We start from the raw sequence: 19,118 nt of genomic DNA, 5'->3' as shown, positions 1-19,118 counted from the left end.
TATTTGGTGGTGATCACTCGCAGTATTATATTTGGCATTGATCAATCGGAGTATTATATTTGGTGGTGATCACTCGGAGTATTATATTTGGTAGTGATCACTCGGAGTATTATATTTGGTGGTGATCACTCGGAGTATTATATTTGGTGGTGATCACTCGGAGTATTATATTTGGTGGTGATCACTCGGAGTATTATATTTGGTGGTGATCACTCGGAGTATTATATTTGGTGGTGATCACTCGGAGTATATATTTGGTAGTGATCACTCGGATTATTAGCTTTGGTAGTGATCACTCGGAGTATTATATTTGGTGGTGATCACTCGGAGTATTATATTTGGTGGTGATCACTCGGAGTATTATATTTGGTGGTGATCACTCGGAGTATTATATTTGGTGGTGATCACTCGGAGTATTATATTTGGTGGTGATCACTCGGAGTATTATATTTGGTGGTGATCACTCGGAGTATTATATTTGGTGGTGATCACTCGGAGTATTATATTTGGTGGTGATCACTCGGAGTATTATATTTGGTGGTGATCACTCGGAGTAATATATTTGGTAGTGATCAATCGGAGTATTATATTTGGTGGTGATCACTCGGAGTATATATTTGGTAGTGATCACTCGGAGTAATATATTTGGTAGTGATCACTCGGAGTATATATTTGCTAGTGATCACTCGGATTATTAGCTTTGGTAATGATCACTCGGAGTATTATATTTGGTGGTGATCACTCGGAGTATTATATTTGGTGATGATCACTCGGAGTATTATATTTGGTGGTGATCACTCGGAGTATTATATTTGGTGGTGATCACTCGGAGTATTATATTTGGTGGTGATCACTCGGAGTAATATATTTGGTAGTGATCAATCGGAGTATTATATTTGGTGGTGATCACTCGGAGTATATATTTGGTAGTGATCACTCGGAGTAATATATTTGGTAGTGATCACTCGGAGTATTATATTTGGTTGTGATCACTCGGAGTGTTATATTTGGTGGTGATCACTCGCAGTATTATATTTGGCATTGATCAATCGGAGTATTATATTTGGTGGTGATCACTCGGAGTATATATTTGGTAGTGATCACTCGGATTATTAGCTTTGGTAGTGATCACTCGGAGTATTATATTTGGTGGTGATCACTCGGAGTATTATATTTGGTGGTGATCACTCGGAGTATTATATTTGGTGGTGATCACTCGGAGTATTATATTTGGTGGTGATCACTCGGAGTATTATATTTGGTGGTGATCACTCGGAGTATTATATTTGGTGGTGATCACTCGGAGTATTATATTTGGTGGTGATCACTCGGAGTATTATATTTGGTGGTGATCACTCGGAGTAATATATTTGGTAGTGATCAATCGGAGTATTATATTTGGTGGTGATCACTCGGAGTATTTATTTGGTAGTGATCACTCGGAGTAATATATTTGGTAGTGATCACTCGGAGTATATATTTGGTAGTGATCACATGGATTATTAGCTTTGGTAGTGATCACTCGGAGTATGATATTTGGTGGTGATCACTCGGAGTATTATATTTGGTGATGATCACTCGGAGTATTATATTTGGTGGTGATCACTCGGAGTATTATATTTGGTGGTGATCACTCGGAGTATTATATTTGGTGGTGATCACTCGGAGTATTATATTTGGTGTGATCACTCGGAGAATTATATTTGGTGGTGATCACTCGGAGTAATATATTTGGTAGTGATCAATCGGAGTATTATATTTGGTGGTGATCACTCGGAGTATATATTTGGTAGTGATCACTCGGAGTAATATATTTGGTAGTGATCACTCGGAGTATTATATTTGGTTGTGATCACTCGGAGTGTTATATTTGGTGGTGATCACTCGCAGTATTATATTTGGCATTGATCAATCGGAGTATTATATTTGGTGGTGATCACTCGGAGTATATATTTGGTAGTGATCATTCGGATTATTAGCTTTGGTAGTGATCACTCGGAGTATTATATTTGGTGGTGATCACTCGGAGTATTATATTTGGTGGTGATCACTCGGAGTATTATATTTGGTGGTGATCACTCGGAGTATTATATTTGGTGGTGATCACTCGGAGTATTATATTTGGTGGTGATCACTCGGAGTATTATATTTGGTGGTGATCACTCGGAGTATTATATTTGGTGGTGATCACTCGGAGTATTATATTTGGTGGTGATCACTCGGAGTATTATATTTGGTGGTGATCACTCGGAGTATTATATTTGGTAGTGATCACTCGGATTATTAGCTTTGGTAGTGATCACTCGGAGTATTATATTTGGTGGTGATCACTCGGAGTATTATATTTGGTGGTGATCACTCGGAGTATTATATTTGGTGGTGATCACTCGGAGTATTATATTTGGTGGTGATCACTCGGAGTATTATATTTGGTGGTGATCACTCGGAGTATTATATTTGGTAATGATCAATCGGAGTATTATATTTGGTGGTGATCACTCGGAGTATATATTTGGTAGTGATCACTCGGAGTAATATATATGGTAGTGATCACTCGGAGTATTATATTTGGTTGTGATCACTCGGAGTGTTATATTTGGTGGTGATCACTCGCAGTATTATATTTGGCATTGATCAATCGGAGTATTATATTTGGTGGTGATCACTCGGAGTATATATTTGGTAGTGATCACTCGGATTATTATCTTTGGTAGTGATCACTCGGAGTATTATATTTGGTAGTGATCACTCGGAGTGTTATATTTGGTGGTGATCACTCGCAGTATTATATTTGGCATTGATCAATCGGAGTATTATATTTGGTGGTGATCACTCGGAGTATATATTTGGTAGTGATCACTCGGATTATTAGCTTTGGTAGTGATCACTCAGAGTATTATATTTGGTGGTGATCACTCGGAGTATTATATTTGGTGGTGATCACTCGGAGTATTATATTTGGTGGTGATCACTCGGAGTATTATATTTGGTGGTGATCACTCGGAGTATTATATTTGGTGGTGATCACTCGGAGTATTATATTTGGTGGTGATCACTCGGAGTATTATATTTGGTAGTGATCAATCGGAGTATTATATTTGGTGGTGATCACTCGGAGTATTATATTTGGTGGTGATCACTCGGAGTATTATATTTGGTGGTGATCACTCGGAGTATTATATTTGGTGGTGATCACTCGGAGTATTATATTTGGTGGTGATCACTCGGAGTATTATATTTGGTGGTGATCACTCGGAGTATTATATTTGGTGGTGATCACTCGGAGTATTATATTTGGTGGTGATCACTCGGAGTATTATATTTGGTGGTGATCACTCGGAGTATTATATTTGGTGGTGATCACTCGGAGTAATATATTTGGTAGTGATCAATCGGAGTATTATATTTGGTGGTGATCACTCGGAGTATATATTTGGTAGTGATCACTCGGAGTAATATATTTGGTAGTGATCACTCGGAGTATTATATTTGGTTGTGATCACGCGGAGTGTTATATTTGGTGGTGATCACTCGCAGTATTATATTTGGCATTGATCAATCGGAGTATTATATTTGGTGGTGATCACTCGGAGTATATATTTGGTCGTGATCACTCGGATTATTAGCTTTGGTAGTGATCACTCGGAGTATTATATTTGGTGGTGATCACTCGGAGTATTATATTTGGTGGTGATCACTCGGAGTATTCTATTTGGTGGTGATCACTCGGAGTATTATATTTGGTGGTGATCACTCGGAGTATTATATTTGGTGGTGATCACTCGGAGTATTATATTTGGTGGTGATCACTCGGAGTTTTATATTTGGTGGTGATCACTCGGAGTAATATATTTGGTCGTGATCAATCGGAGTATTATATTTGGTGGTGATGACTCGGAGTATATATTTGATAGTGATCACTCGGAGTAATATATTTGGTAGTGATCACTCGCAGTATTATATTTGGTAGTGATCACTCGTAATATTATATTTGGTTGTGATCACTCGGAGTGTTATATTTGGTGGTGATCACTCGCAGTATTATATTTGGCATTGATCAATCGGAGTATTATATTTGGTGGTGATCACTCGGAGTATATATTTGGTAGTGATCACTCGGAGTATTATATTTGGTTGTGATCACTCGGAGTGTTATATTTGGTGGTGATCACTCGCAGTATTATATTTGGCATTGATCAATCGGAGTATTATATTTGGTGGTGATCACTCGGAGTATTATATTTGGTGGTGATCACTCGGAGTATTATATTTGGTGGTGATCAGTCGGAGTATTATATTTGGTGGTGATCACTCGGAGTATTATATTTGGTGGTGATCACTCGGAGTATATATTTGGTAGTGATCACTCGGATTATTAGCTTTGGTAGTGATCACTCGGAGTATTATATTTGGTGGTGATCACTCAGAGTATTATATTTGGTGGTGATCACTCGGAGTATTATATTTGGTGGTGATCACTCGGAGTATTATATTTGGTGGTGATCACTCGGAGTATTATATTTGGTGGTGATCACTCGGAGTAATATATTTGGTAGTGATCAATCGGAGTATTATATTTGGTGGTGATCACTCGGAGTATATATTTGGTAGTGATCACTCGGAGTAATATATTTGGTAGTGATCACTCGGAGTATATATTTGGTAGTGATCACTCGGATTATTAGCTTTGGTAGTGATCACTCGGAGTATTATATTTGGTGGTGATCACTCGGAGTATTATATTTGGTGATGATCACTCGGAGTATTATATTTGGTGGTGATCACTCGGAGTGTTATATTTGGTGGTGATCACTCGCAGTATTATATTTGGCATTGATCAATCGGAGTATTATATTTGGTGGTGATCACTCGGAGTATATATTTGGTAGTGATCACTCGGATTATTATCTTTGGTAGTGATCACTCGGAGTATTATATTTGGTAGTGATCACTCGGAGTGTTATATTTGGTGGTGATCACTCGCAGTATTATATTTGGCATTGATCAATCGGAGTATTATATTTGGTGGTGATCACTCGGAGTATTATATTTGGTAGTGATCACTCGGAGTATTATATTTGGTGGTGATCACTCGGAGTATTATATTTGGTGGTGATCACTCGGAGTATTATATTTGGTGGTGATCACTCGGAGTATTATATTTGGTGGTGATCACTCGGAGTATTATATTTGGTGGTGATCACTCGGAGTATATATTTGGTAGTGATCACTCGGATTATTAGCTTTGGTAGTGATCACTCGGAGTATTATATTTGGTGGTGAGCACTCGGAGTATTATATTTGGTGGTGATCACTCGGAGTATTATATTTGGTGGTGATCACTCGGAGTATTATATTTGGTGGTGATCACTCGGAGTATTATATTTGGTGGTGATCAGTCGGAGTATTATATTTGGTGGTGATCACTCGGAGTATTATATTTGGTGGTGATCACTCGGAGTATATATTTGGTAGTGATCACTCGGATTATTAGCTTTGGTAGTGATCACTCGGAGTATTATATTTGGTGGTGATCACTCGGAGTATTATATTTGGTGGTGATCACTCGGAGTATTATATTTGGTGGTGATCACTCGGAGTATTATATTTGGTGGTGATCACTCGGAGTATTATATTTGGTGGTGATCACTCGGAGTATTATATTTGGTAATGATCAATCGGAGTATTATATTTGGTGGTGATCACTCGGAGTATATATTTGGTAGTGATCACTCGGAGTAATATATTTGGTAGTGATCACTCGGAGTATTATATTTGGTTGTGATCACTCGGAGTGTTATATTTGGTGGTGATCACTCGCAGTATTATATTTGGCATTGATCAATCGGAGTATTATATTTGGTGGTGATCACTCGGAGTATATATTTGGTAGTGATCACTCGGATTATTATCTTTGGTAGTGATCACTCGGAGTATTATATTTGGTAGTGATCACTCGGAGTGTTATATTTGGTGGTGATCACTCGCAGTATTATATTTGGCATTGATCAATCGGAGTATTATATTTGGTGGTGATCACTCGGAGTATATATTTGGTAGTGATCACTCGGATTATTAGCTTTGGTAGTGATCACTCAGGGTATTATATTTGGTGGTGATCACTCGGAGTATTATATTTGGTGGTGATCACTCGGAGTATTATATTTGGTGGTGATCACTCGGAGTATTATATTTGGTGGTGATCACTCGGAGTATTATATTTGGTGGTGATCACTCGGAGTATTATATTTGGTGGTGATCACTCGGAGTATTATATTTGGTAGTGATCAATCGGAGTATTATATTTGGTGGTGATCACTCGGAGTATTATATTTGGTGGTGATCACTCGGAGTATTATATTTGTGGTGATCACTCGGAGTATTATATTTGGTGGTGATCACTCGGAGTATTATATTTGGTGGTGATCACTCGGAGTATTATATTTGGTGGTGATCACTCGGAGTATTATATTTGGTGGTGATCACTCGGAGTATTATATTTGGTGGTGATCACTCGGAGTATTATATTTGGTGGTGATCACTCGGAGTATTATATTTGGTGGTGATCACTCGGAGTAATATATTTGGTAGTGATCAATCGGAGTATTATATTTGGTGGTGATCACTCGGAGTATATATTTGGTAGTGATCACTCGGAGTAATATATTTGGTAGTGATCACTCGGAGTATTATATTTGGTTGTGATCACGCGGAGTGTTATATTTGGTGGTGATCACTCGCAGTATTATATTTGGCATTGATCAATCGGAGTATTATATTTGGTGGTGATCACTCGGAGTATATATTTGGTCGTGATCACTCGGATTATTAGCTTTGGTAGTGATCACTCGGAGTATTATATTTGGTGGTGATCACTCGGAGTATTATATTTGGTGGTGATCACTCGGAGTATTATATTTGGTGGTGATCACTCGGAGTATTATATTTGGTGGTGATCACTCGGAGTATTATATTTGGTGGTGATCACTCGGAGTATTATATTTGGTGGTGATCACTCGGAGTTTTATATTTGGTGGTGATCACTCGGAGTAATATATTTGGTAGTGATCAATCGGAGTATTATATTTGGTGGTGATCACTCGGAGTATATATTTGATAGTGATCACTCGGAGTAATATATTTGGTAGTGATCACTCGCAGTATTATATTTGGTAGTGATCACTCGGAGTATTATATTTGGTTGTGATCACTCGGAGTGTTATATTTGGTGGTGATCACTCGCAGTATTATATTTGGCATTGATCAATCGGAGTATTATATTTGGTGGTGATCACTCGGAGTATATATTTGGTAGTGATCACTCGGAGTATTATATTTGGTTGTGATCACTCGGAGTGTTATATTTGGTGGTGATCACTCGCAGTATTATATTTGGCATTGATCAATCGGAGTATTATATTTGGTGGTGATCACTCGGAGTATTATATTTGGTGGTGATCACTCGGAGTATTATATTTGGTGGTGATCAGTCGGAGTATTATATTTGGTGGTGATCACTCGGAGTATTATATTTGGTGGTGATCACTCGGAGTATATATTTGGTAGTGATCACTCGGATTATTAGCTTTGGTAGTGATCACTCGGAGTATTATATTTGGTGGTGATCACTCGGAGTATTATATTTGGTGGTGATCACTCGGAGTATTATATTTGGTGGTGATCACTCGGAGTATTATATTTGGTGGTGATCACTCGGAGTATTATATTTGGTGGTGATCACTCGGAGTAATATATTTGGTAGTGATCAATCGGAGTATTATATTTGGTGGTGATCACTCGGAGTATATATTTGGTAGTGATCACTCGGAGTAATATATTTGGTAGTGATCACTCGGAGTATATATTTGGTAGTGATCACTCGGATTATTAGCTTTGGTAGTGATCACTCGGAGTATTATATTTGGTGGTGATCACTCGGAGTATTATATTTGGTGATGATCACTCGGAGTATTATATTTGGTGGTGATCACTCAGAGTGTTATATTTGGTGGTGATCACTCGCAGTATTATATTTGGCATTGATCAATCGGAGTATTATATTTGGTGGTGATCACTCGGAGTATATATTTGGTAGTGATCACTCGGATTATTATCTTTGGTAGTGATCACTCGGAGTATTATATTTGGTAGTGATCACTCGGAGTGTTATATTTGGTGGTGATCACTCGCAGTATTATATTTGGCATTGATCAATCGGAGTATTATATTTGGTGGTGATCACTCGGAGTATTATATTTGGTAGTGATCACTCGGAGTATTATATTTGGTGGTGATCACTCGGAGTATTATATTTGGTGGTGATCACTCGGAGTATTATATTTGGTGGTGATCACTCGGAGTATTATATTTGGTGGTGATCACTCGGAGTATTATATTTGGTGGTGATCACTCGGAGTATATATTTGGTAGTGATCACTCGGATTATTAGCTTTGGTAGTGATCACTCGGAGTATTATATTTGGTGGTGATCACTCGGAGTATTATATTTGGTGGTGATCACTCGGAGTATTATATTTGGTGGTGATCACTCGGAGTATTATATTTGGTGGTGATCACTCGGAGTATTATATTTGGTGGTGATCACTCGGAGTATTATATTTGGTGGTGATCACTCGGAGTATTATATTTGGTGGTGATCACTCGGAGTATTATATTTGGTGGTGATCACTCGGAGTATTATATTTGGTGGTGATCACTCGGAGTAATATATTTGGTAGTGATCAATCGGAGTATTATATTTGGTGGTGATCACTCGGAGTATATATTTGGTAGTGATCACTCGGAGTAATATATTTGGTAGTGATCACTCGGAGTATATATTTGGTAGTGATCACTCGGATTATTAGCTTTGGTAGTGATCACTCGGAGTATTATATTTGGTGGTGATCACTCGGAGTATTATATTTGGTGATGATCACTCGGAGTATTATATTTGGTGGTGATCACTCGGAGTATTATATTTGGTGGTGATCACTCGGAGTATTATATTTGGTGGTGATCACTCGGAGTATTATATTTGGTGTGATCACTCGCAGTATTATATTTGGTGGTGATCACTCGGAGTAATATATTTGGTAGTGATCAATCGGAGTATTATATTTGGTGGTGATCACTCGGAGTATATATTTGGTAGTGATCACTCGGAGTAATATATTTGGTAGTGATCACTCGGAGTATTATATTTGGTTGTGATCACTCGGAGTGTTATATTTGGTGGTGATCACTCGCAGTATTATATTTGGCATTGATCAATCGGAGTATTATATTTGGTGGTGATCACTCGGAGTATATATTTGGTAGTGATCACTCGGATTATTAGCTTTGGTAGTGATCACTCGGAGTATTATATTTGGTGGTGATCACTCGGAGTATTATATTTGGTGGTGATCACTCGGAGTATTATATTTGGTGGTGATCACTCGGAGTATTATATTTGGTGGTGATCACTCGGAGTATTATATTTGGTGGTGATCACTCGGAGTATTATATTTGGTGGTGATCACTCGGAGTATTATATTTGGTGGTGATCACTCGGAGTATTATATTTGGTGGTGATCACTCGGAGTAATATATTTGGTAGTGATCAATCGGAGTATTATATTTGGTGGTGATCACTCGGAGTATATATTTGGTAGTGATCACTCGGAGTAATATATTTGGTAGTGATCACTCGGAGTATATATTTGGTAGTGATCACATGGATTATTAGCTTTGGTAGTGATCACTCGGAGTATGATATTTGGTGGTGATCACTCGGAGTATTATATTTGGTGATGATCACTCGGAGTATTATATTTGGTGGTGATCACTCGGAGTATTATATTTGGTGGTGATCACTCGGAGTATTATATTTGGTGGTGATCACTCGGAGTATTATATTTGGTGTGATCACTCGGAGAATTATATTTGGTGGTGATCACTCGGAGTAATATATTTGGTACTGATCAATCGGAGTATTATATTTGGTGGTGATCACTCGGAGTATATATTTGGTAGTGATCACTCGGAGTAATATATTTGGTAGTGATCACTCGGAGTATTATATTTGGTTGTGATCACTCGGAGTGTTATATTTGGTGGTGATCACTCGCAGTATTATATTTGGCATTGATCAATCGGAGTATTATATTTGGTGGTGATCACTCGGAGTATATATTTGGTAGTGATCATTCGGATTATTAGCTTTGGTAGTGATCACTCGGAGTATTATATTTGGTGGTGATCACTCGGAGTATTATATTTGGTGGTGATCACTCGGAGTATTATATTTGGTGGTGATCACTCGGAGTATTATATTTGGTGGTGATCACTCGGAGTATTATATTTGGTGGTGATCACTCGGAGTATTATATTTGGTGGTGATCACTCGGAGTATTATATTTGGTGGTGATCACTCGGAGTATTATATTTGGTGGTGATCACTCGGAGTATTATATTTGGTGGTGATCACTCGGAGTATTATATTTGGTAGTGATCACTCGGATTATTAGCTTTGGTAGTGATCACTCGGAGTATTATATTTGGTGGTGATCACTCGGAGTATTATATTTGGTGGTGATCACTCGGAGTATTATATTTGGTGGTGATCACTCGGAGTATTATATTTGGTGGTGATCACTCGGAGTATTATATTTGGTGGTGATCACTCGGAGTATTATATTTGGTGGTGATCACTCGGAGTATTATATTTGGTAATGATCAATCGGAGTATTATATTTGGTGGTGATCACTCGGAGTATATATTTGGTAGTGATCACTCGGAGTAATATATTTGGTAGTGATCACTCGGAGTATTATATTTGGTTGTGATCACTCGGAGTGTTATATTTGGTGGTGATCACTCGCAGTATTATATTTGGCATTGATCAATCGGAGTATTATATTTGGTGGTGATCACTCGGAGTATATATTTGGTAGTGATCACTCGGATTATTATCTTTGGTAGTGATCACTCGGAGTATTATATTTGGTAGTGATCACTCGGAGTGTTATATTTGGTGGTGATCACTCGCAGTATTATATTTGGCATTGATCAATCGGAGTATTATATTTGGTGGTGATCACTCGGAGTATATATTTGGTAGTGATCACTCGGATTATTAGCTTTGGTAGTGATCACTCAGAGTATTATATTTGGTGGTGATCACTCGGAGTATTATATTTGGTGGTGATCACTCGGAGTATTATATTTGGTGGTGATCACTCGGAGTATTATATTTGGTGGTGATCACTCGGAGTATTATATTTGGTGGTGATCACTCGGAGTATTATATTTGGTGGTGATCACTCGGAGTATTATATTTGGTGGTGATCACTCGGAGTATTATATTTGGTAGTGATCACTCGGAGTATTATATTTGGTGGTGATCACTCGGAGTATTATATTTGGTGGTGATCACTCGGAGTATTATATTTGGTGGTGATCACTCGGAGTATTATATTTGGTGGTGATCACTCGGAGTATTATATTTGGTGGTGATCACTCGGAGTATATATTTGGTAGTGATCACTCGGATTATTAGCTTTGGTAGTGATCACTCGGAGTATTATATTTGGTGGTGATCACTCGGAGTATTATATTTGGTGGTGATCACTCGGAGTATTATATTTGGTGGTGATCACTCGGAGTATTATATTTGGTGGTGATCACTCGGAGTATTATATTTGGTGGTGATCACTCGGAGTATTATATTTGGTGGTGATCACTCGGAGTATTATATTTGGTGGTGATCACTCGGAGTATTATATTTGGTGGTGATCACTCGGAGTATTATATTTGGTGGTGATCACTCGGAGTAATATATTTGGTAGTGATCAATCGGAGTATTATATTTGGTGGTGATCACTCGGAGTATATATTTGGTAGTGATCACTCGGAGTAATATATTTGGTAGTGATCACTCGGAGTATATATTTGGTAGTGATCACTCGGATTATTAGCTTTGGTAGTGATCACTCGGAGTATTATATTTGGTGGTGATCACTCGGAGTATTATATTTGGTGATGATCACTCGGAGTATTATATTTGGTGGTGATCACTCGGAGTATTATATTTGGTGGTGATCACTCGGAGTATTATATTTGGTGGTGATCACTCGGAGTATTATATTTGGTGGTGATCACTCGGAGTATTATATTTGGTGTGATCACTCGGAGTATTATATTTGGTGGTGATCACTCGGAGTAATATATTTGGTAGTGATCAATCGGAGTATTATATTTGGTGGTGATCACTCGGAGTATATATTTGGTAGTGATCACTCGGAGTAATATATTTGGTAGTGATCACTCGGAGTATTATATTTGGTTGTGATCACTCGGAGTGTTATATTTGGTGGTGATCACTCGCAGTATTATATTTGGCATTGATCAATCGGAGTATTATATTTGGTGGTGATCACTCGGAGTATATATTTGGTAGTGATCACTCGGATTATTAGCTTTGGTAGTGATCACTCGGAGTATTATATTTGGTGGTGATCACTCGGAGTATTATATTTGGTGGTGATCACTCGGAGTATTATATTTGGTGGTGATCACTCGGAGTATTATATTTGGTGGTGATCACTCGGAGTATTATATTTGGTGGTGATCACTCGGAGTATTATATTTGGTGGTGATCACTCGGAGTATTATATTTGGTGGTGATCACTCGGAGTATTATATTTGGTGGTTATCACTCGGAGTAATATATTTGGTAGTGATCAATCGGAGTATTATATTTGGTGGTGATCACTCGGAGTATATATTTGGTAGTGATCACATGGATTATTAGCTTTGGTAGTGATCACTCGGAGTAATATATTTGGTAGTGATCACTCGGAGTATATATTTGGTAGTGATCACATGGATTATTAGCTTTGGTAGTGATCACTCGGAGTATGATATTTGGTGGTGATCACTCGGAGTATTATATTTGGTGATGATCACTCGGAGTATTATATTTGGTGGTGATCACTCGGAGTATTATATTTGGTGGTGATCACTCGGAGTATTATATTTGGTGGTGATCACTCGGAGTATTATATTTGGTGTGATCACTCGGAGAATTATATTTGGTGGTGATCACTCGGAGTAATATATTTGGTACTGATCAATCGGAGTATTATATTTGGTGGTGATCACTCGGAGTATATATTTGGTAGTGATCACTCGGAGTAATATATTTGGTAGTGATCACTCGGAGTATTATATTTGGTTGTGATCACTCGGAGTGTTATATTTGGTGGTGATCACTCGCAGTATTATATTTGGCATTGATCAATCGGAGTATTATATTTGGTGGTGATCACTCGGAGTATATATTTGGTAGTGATCATTCGGATTATTAGCTTTGGTAGTGATCACTCGGAGTATTATATTTGGTGGTGATCACTCGGAGTATTATATTTGGTGGTGATCACTCGGAGTATTATATTTGGTGGTGATCACTCGGAGTATTATATTTGGTGGTGATCACTCGGAGTATTATATTTGGTGGTGATCACTCGGAGTATTATATTTGGTGGTGATCACTCGGAGTATTATATTTGGTGGTGATCACTCGGAGTATTATATTTGGTGGTGATCACTCGGAGTATTATATTTGGTGGTGATCACTCGGAGTATTATATTTGGTGGTGATCACTCGGAGTATTATATTTGGTAGTGATCACTCGGATTATTAGCTTTGGTAGTGATCACTCGGAGTATTATATTTGGTGGTGATCACTCGGAGTATTATATTTGGTGGTGATCACTCGGAGTATTATATTTGGTGGTGATCACTCGGAGTATTATATTTGGTGGTGATCACTCGGAGTATTATATTTGGTGGTGATCACTCGGAGTATTATATTTGGTAATGATCAATCGGAGTATTATATTTGGTGGTGATCACTCGGAGTATATATTTGGTAGTGATCACTCGGAGTAATATATTTGGTAGTGATCACTCGGAGTATTATATTTGGTTGTGATCACTCGGAGTGTTATATTTGGTGGTGATCACTCGCAGTATTATATTTGGCATTGATCAATCGGAGTATTATATTTGGTGGTGATCACTCGGAGTATATATTTGGTAGTGATCACTCGGATTATTATCTTTGGTAGTGATCACTCGGAGTATTATATTTGGTAGTGATCACTCGGAGTGTTATATTTGGTGGTGATCACTCGCAGTATTATATTTGGCATTGATCAATCGGAGTATTATATTTTGTGGTGATCACTCGGAGTATATATTTGGTAGTGATCACTCGGATTATTAGCTTTGGTAGTGATCACTCAGAGTATTATATTTGGTGGTGATCACTCGGAGTATTATATTTGGTGGTGATCACTCGGAGTATTATATTTGGTGGTGATCACTCGGAGTATTATATTTGGTGGTGATCACTCGGAGTATTATATTAGGTGGTGATCACTCGGAGTATTATATTTGGTGGTGATCACTCGGAGTATTATATTTGGTAGTGATCAATCGGAGTATTATATTTGGTGGTGATCACTCGGAGTATTATATTTGGTGGTGATCACTCGGAGTATTATATTTGGTGGTGATCACTCGGAGTATTATATTTGGTGGTGATCACTCGGAGTATTATATTTGGTGGTGATCACTCGGAGTATTATATTTGGTGGTGATCACTCGGAGTAATATATTTGGTAGTGATCAATCGGAGTATTATATTTGGTGGTGATCACTCGGAGTATATATTTGGTAGTGATCACTCGGAGTAATATATTTGGTAGTGATCACTCGGAGTATATATTTGGTAGTGATCACTCGGATTATTAGCTTTGGTAGTGATCACTCGGAGTATTATATTTGGTGGTGATCACTCGGAGTATTATATTTGGTGATGATCACTCGGAGTATTATATTTGGTGGTGATCACTCGGAGTGTTATATTTGGTGGTGATCACTCGCAGTATTATATTTGGCATTGATCAATCGGAGTATTATATTTGGTGGTGATCACTCGGAGTATATATTTGGTAGTGATCACTCGGATTATTATCTTTGGTAGTGATCACTCGGAGTATTATATTTGGTAGTGATCACTCGGAGTATTATATTTGGTGGTGATCACTCGGAGTATTATATTTGGTGGTGATCACTCGGAGTATTATATTTGGTGGTGATCACTCGGAGTATTATATTTGGTGGTGATCACTCGGAGTATTATATTTGGTGGTGATCACTCGGAGTATATATTTGGTAGTGATCACTCGGATTATTAGCTTTGGTAGTGATCACTCGGAGTATTATATTTGGTGGTGATCACTCGGAGTATTATATTTGGTGGTGATCACTCGGAGTATTATATTTGGTGGTGATCACTCGGAGTATTATATTTGGTGGTGATCACTCGGAGTATTATATTTGGTGGTGATCACTCGGAGTATTATATTTGGTGGTGATCACTCGGAGTATTATATTTGGTGGTGATCACTCGGAGTATTATATTTGGTGGTGATCACTCGGAGTATTATATTTGGTGGTGATCACTCGGAGTAATATATTTGGTAGTGATCAATCGGAGTATTATATTTGGTGGTGATCACTCGGAGTATATATTTGGTAGTGATCACTCGGAGTAATATATTTGGTAGTGATCACTCGGAGTATATATTTGCTAGTGATCACTCGGATTATTAGCTTTGGTAGTGATCACTCGGAGTATTATATTTGGTGGTGATCACTCGGAGTATTATATTTGGTGATGATCACTCGGAGTATTATATTTGGTGGTGATCACTCGGAGTATTATATTTGGTGGTGATCACTCGGAGTATTATATTTGGTGGTGATCACTCGGAGTAATATATTTGGTAGTGATCAATCGGAGTATTATATTTGGTGGTGATCACTCGGAGTATATATTTGGTAGTGATCACTCGGAGTAATATATTTGGTAGTGATCACTCGGAGTATTATATTTGGTTGTGATCACTCGCAGTGTTATATTTGGTGGTGATCACTCGCAGTATTATATTTGGCATTGATCAATCGGAGTATTATATTTGGTGGTGATCACTCGGAGTATATATTTGGTAGTGATCACTCGGATTATTAGCTTTGGTAGTGATCACTCGGAGTATTATATTTGGTGGTGATCACTCGGAGTATTATATTTGGTGGTGATCACTCGGAGTATTATATTTGGTGGTGATCACTCGGAGTATTATATTTGGTGGTGATCACTCGGAGTATTATATTTGGTGGTGATCACTCGGAGTATTATATTTGGTGGTGATCACTCGGAGTATTATATTTGGTGGTGATCACTCGGAGTATTATATTTGGTGGTGATCACTCGGAGTAATATATTTGGTAGTGATCAATCGGAGTATTATATTTGGTGGTGATCACTCGGAGTATATATTTGGTAGTGATCACTCGGAGTAATATATTTGGTAGTGATCACTCGGAGTATATATTTGGTAGTGATCACATGGATTATTAGCTTTGGTAGTGATCACTCGGAGTATGATATTTGGTGGTGATCACTCGGAGTATTATATTTGGTGATGATCACTCGGAGTATTATATTTGGTGGTGATCACTCGGAGTATTATATTTGGTGGTGATCACTCGGAGTATTATATTTGGTGGTGATCACTCGGAGTATTATATTTGGTGTGATCACTCGGAGAATTATATTTGGTGGTGATCACTCGGAGTAATATATTTGGTAGTGATCAATCGGAGTATTATATTTGGTGGTGATCACTCGGAGTATATATTTGGTAGTGATCACTCGGAGTAATATATTTGGTAGTGATCACTCGGAGTATTATATTTGGTTGTGATCACTCGGAGTGTTATATTTGGTGGTGATCACTCGCAGTATTATATTTGGCATTGATCAATCGGAGTATTATATTTGGTGGTGATCACTCGGAGTATATATTTGGTAGTGATCATTCGGATTATTAGCTTTGGTAGTGATCACTCGGAGTATTATATTTGGTGGTGATCACTCGGAGTATTATATTTGGTGGTGATCACTCGGAGTATTATATTTGGTGGTGATCACTCGGAGTATTATATTTGGTGGTGATCACTCGGAGTATTATATTTGGTGGTGATCACTCGGAGTATTATATTTGGTGGTGATCACTCGGAGTATTATATTTGGTGGTGATCACTCGGAGTATTATATTTGGTGGTGATCACTCGGAGTATTATATTTGGTGGTGATCACTCGGAGTATTATATTTGGTAGTGATCACTCGGATTATTAGCTTTGGTAGTGATCACTCGGAGTATTATATTTGGTGGTGATCACTCGGAGTATTATATTTGGTGGTGATCACTCGGAGTATTATATTTGGTGGTGATCACTCGGAGTATTATATTTGGTGGTGATCACTCGGAGTATTATATTTGGTGGTGATCACTCGGAGTATTATATTTGGTAATGATCAATCGGAGTATTATATTTGGTGGTGATCACTCGGAGTATATATTTGGTAGTGATCACTCGGAGTAATATATATGGTAGTGATCACTCGGAGTATTATATTTGGTTGTGATCACTCGGAGTGTTATATTTGGTGGTGATCACTCGCAGTATTATATTTGGCATTGATCAATCGGAGTATTATATTTGGTGGTGATCACTCGGAGTATATATTTGGTAGTGATCACTCGGATTATTATCTTTGGTAGTGATCACTCGGAGTATTATATTTGGTAGTGATCACTCGGAGTGTTATATTTGGTGGTGATCACTCGCAGTATTATATTTGGCATTGATCAATCGGAGTATTATATTTGGTGGTGATCACTCGGAGTATATATTTGGTAGTGATCACTCGGATTATTAGCTTTGGTAGTGATCACTCAGAGTATTATATTTGGTGGTGATCACTCGGAGTATTATATTTGGTGGTGATCACTCGGAGTATTATATTTGGTGGTGATCACTCGGAGTATTATATTTGGTGGTGATCACTCGGAGTATTATATTTGGTGGTGATCACTCGGAGTATTATATTTGGTGGTGATCACTCGGAGTATTATATTTGGTAGTGATCAATCGGAGTATTATATTTGGTGGTGATCACTCGGAGTATTATATTTGGTGGTGATCACTCGGAGTATTATATTTGGTGGTGATCACTCGGAGTATTATATTTGGTGGTGATCACTCGGAGTATTATATTTGGTGGTGATCACTCGGAGTATTATATTTGGTGGTGATCACTCGGAGTATTATATTTGGTGGTGATCACTCGGAGTATTATATTTGGTGGTGATCACTCGGAGTAATATATTTGGTAGTGATCACTCGGAGTATTATATTTGGTTGTGATCACTCGGAGTGTTATATTTGGTGGTGATCACTCGCAGTATTATATTTGGCATTGATCAATCGGAGTATTATATTTGGTGGTGATCACTCGGAGTATATATTTGGTAGTGATCATTCGGATTATTAGCTTTGGTAGTGATCACTCGGAGTATTATATTTGGTGGTGATCACTCGGAGTATTATATTTGGTGGTGATCACTCGGAGTATTATATTTGGTGGTGATCACTCGGAGTATTATATTTGGTGGTGATCACTCGGAGTATTATATTTGGTGGTGATCACTCGGAGTATTATATTTGGTGGTGATCACTCGGAGTATTATATTTGGTGGTGATCACTCGGAGTATTATATTTGGTGGTGATCACTCGGAGTATTATATTTGGTGGTGATCACTCGGAGTATTATATTTGGTAGTGATCACTCGGATTATTAGCTTTGGTAGTGATCACTCGGAGTATTATATTTGGTGGTGATCACTCGGAGTATTATATTTGGTGGTGATCACTCGGAGTATTATATTTGGTGGTGATCACTCCGAGTATTATATTTGGTGGTGATCACTCGGAGTATTATATTTGGTGGTGATCACTCGGAGTATTATATTTGGTAATGATCAATCGGAGTATTATATTTGGTGGTGATCACTCGGAGTATATATTTGGTAGTGATCACTCGGAGTAATATATATGGTAGTGATCACTCGGAGTATTATATTTGGTTGTGATCACTCGGAGTGTTATATTTGGTGGTGATCACTCGCAGTATTATATTTGGCATTGATCAATC

The sequence above is a fragment of the Myxine glutinosa genome, chromosome 10 (genome assembly GCF_964187855.1).
Source record: "Myxine glutinosa chromosome 10, kmMyxGlut1.1, whole genome shotgun sequence".
Classification (NCBI taxonomy): domain Eukaryota; kingdom Metazoa; phylum Chordata; class Myxini; order Myxiniformes; family Myxinidae; genus Myxine; species Myxine glutinosa.
This window is presented reverse-complemented; position numbering follows the sequence as displayed.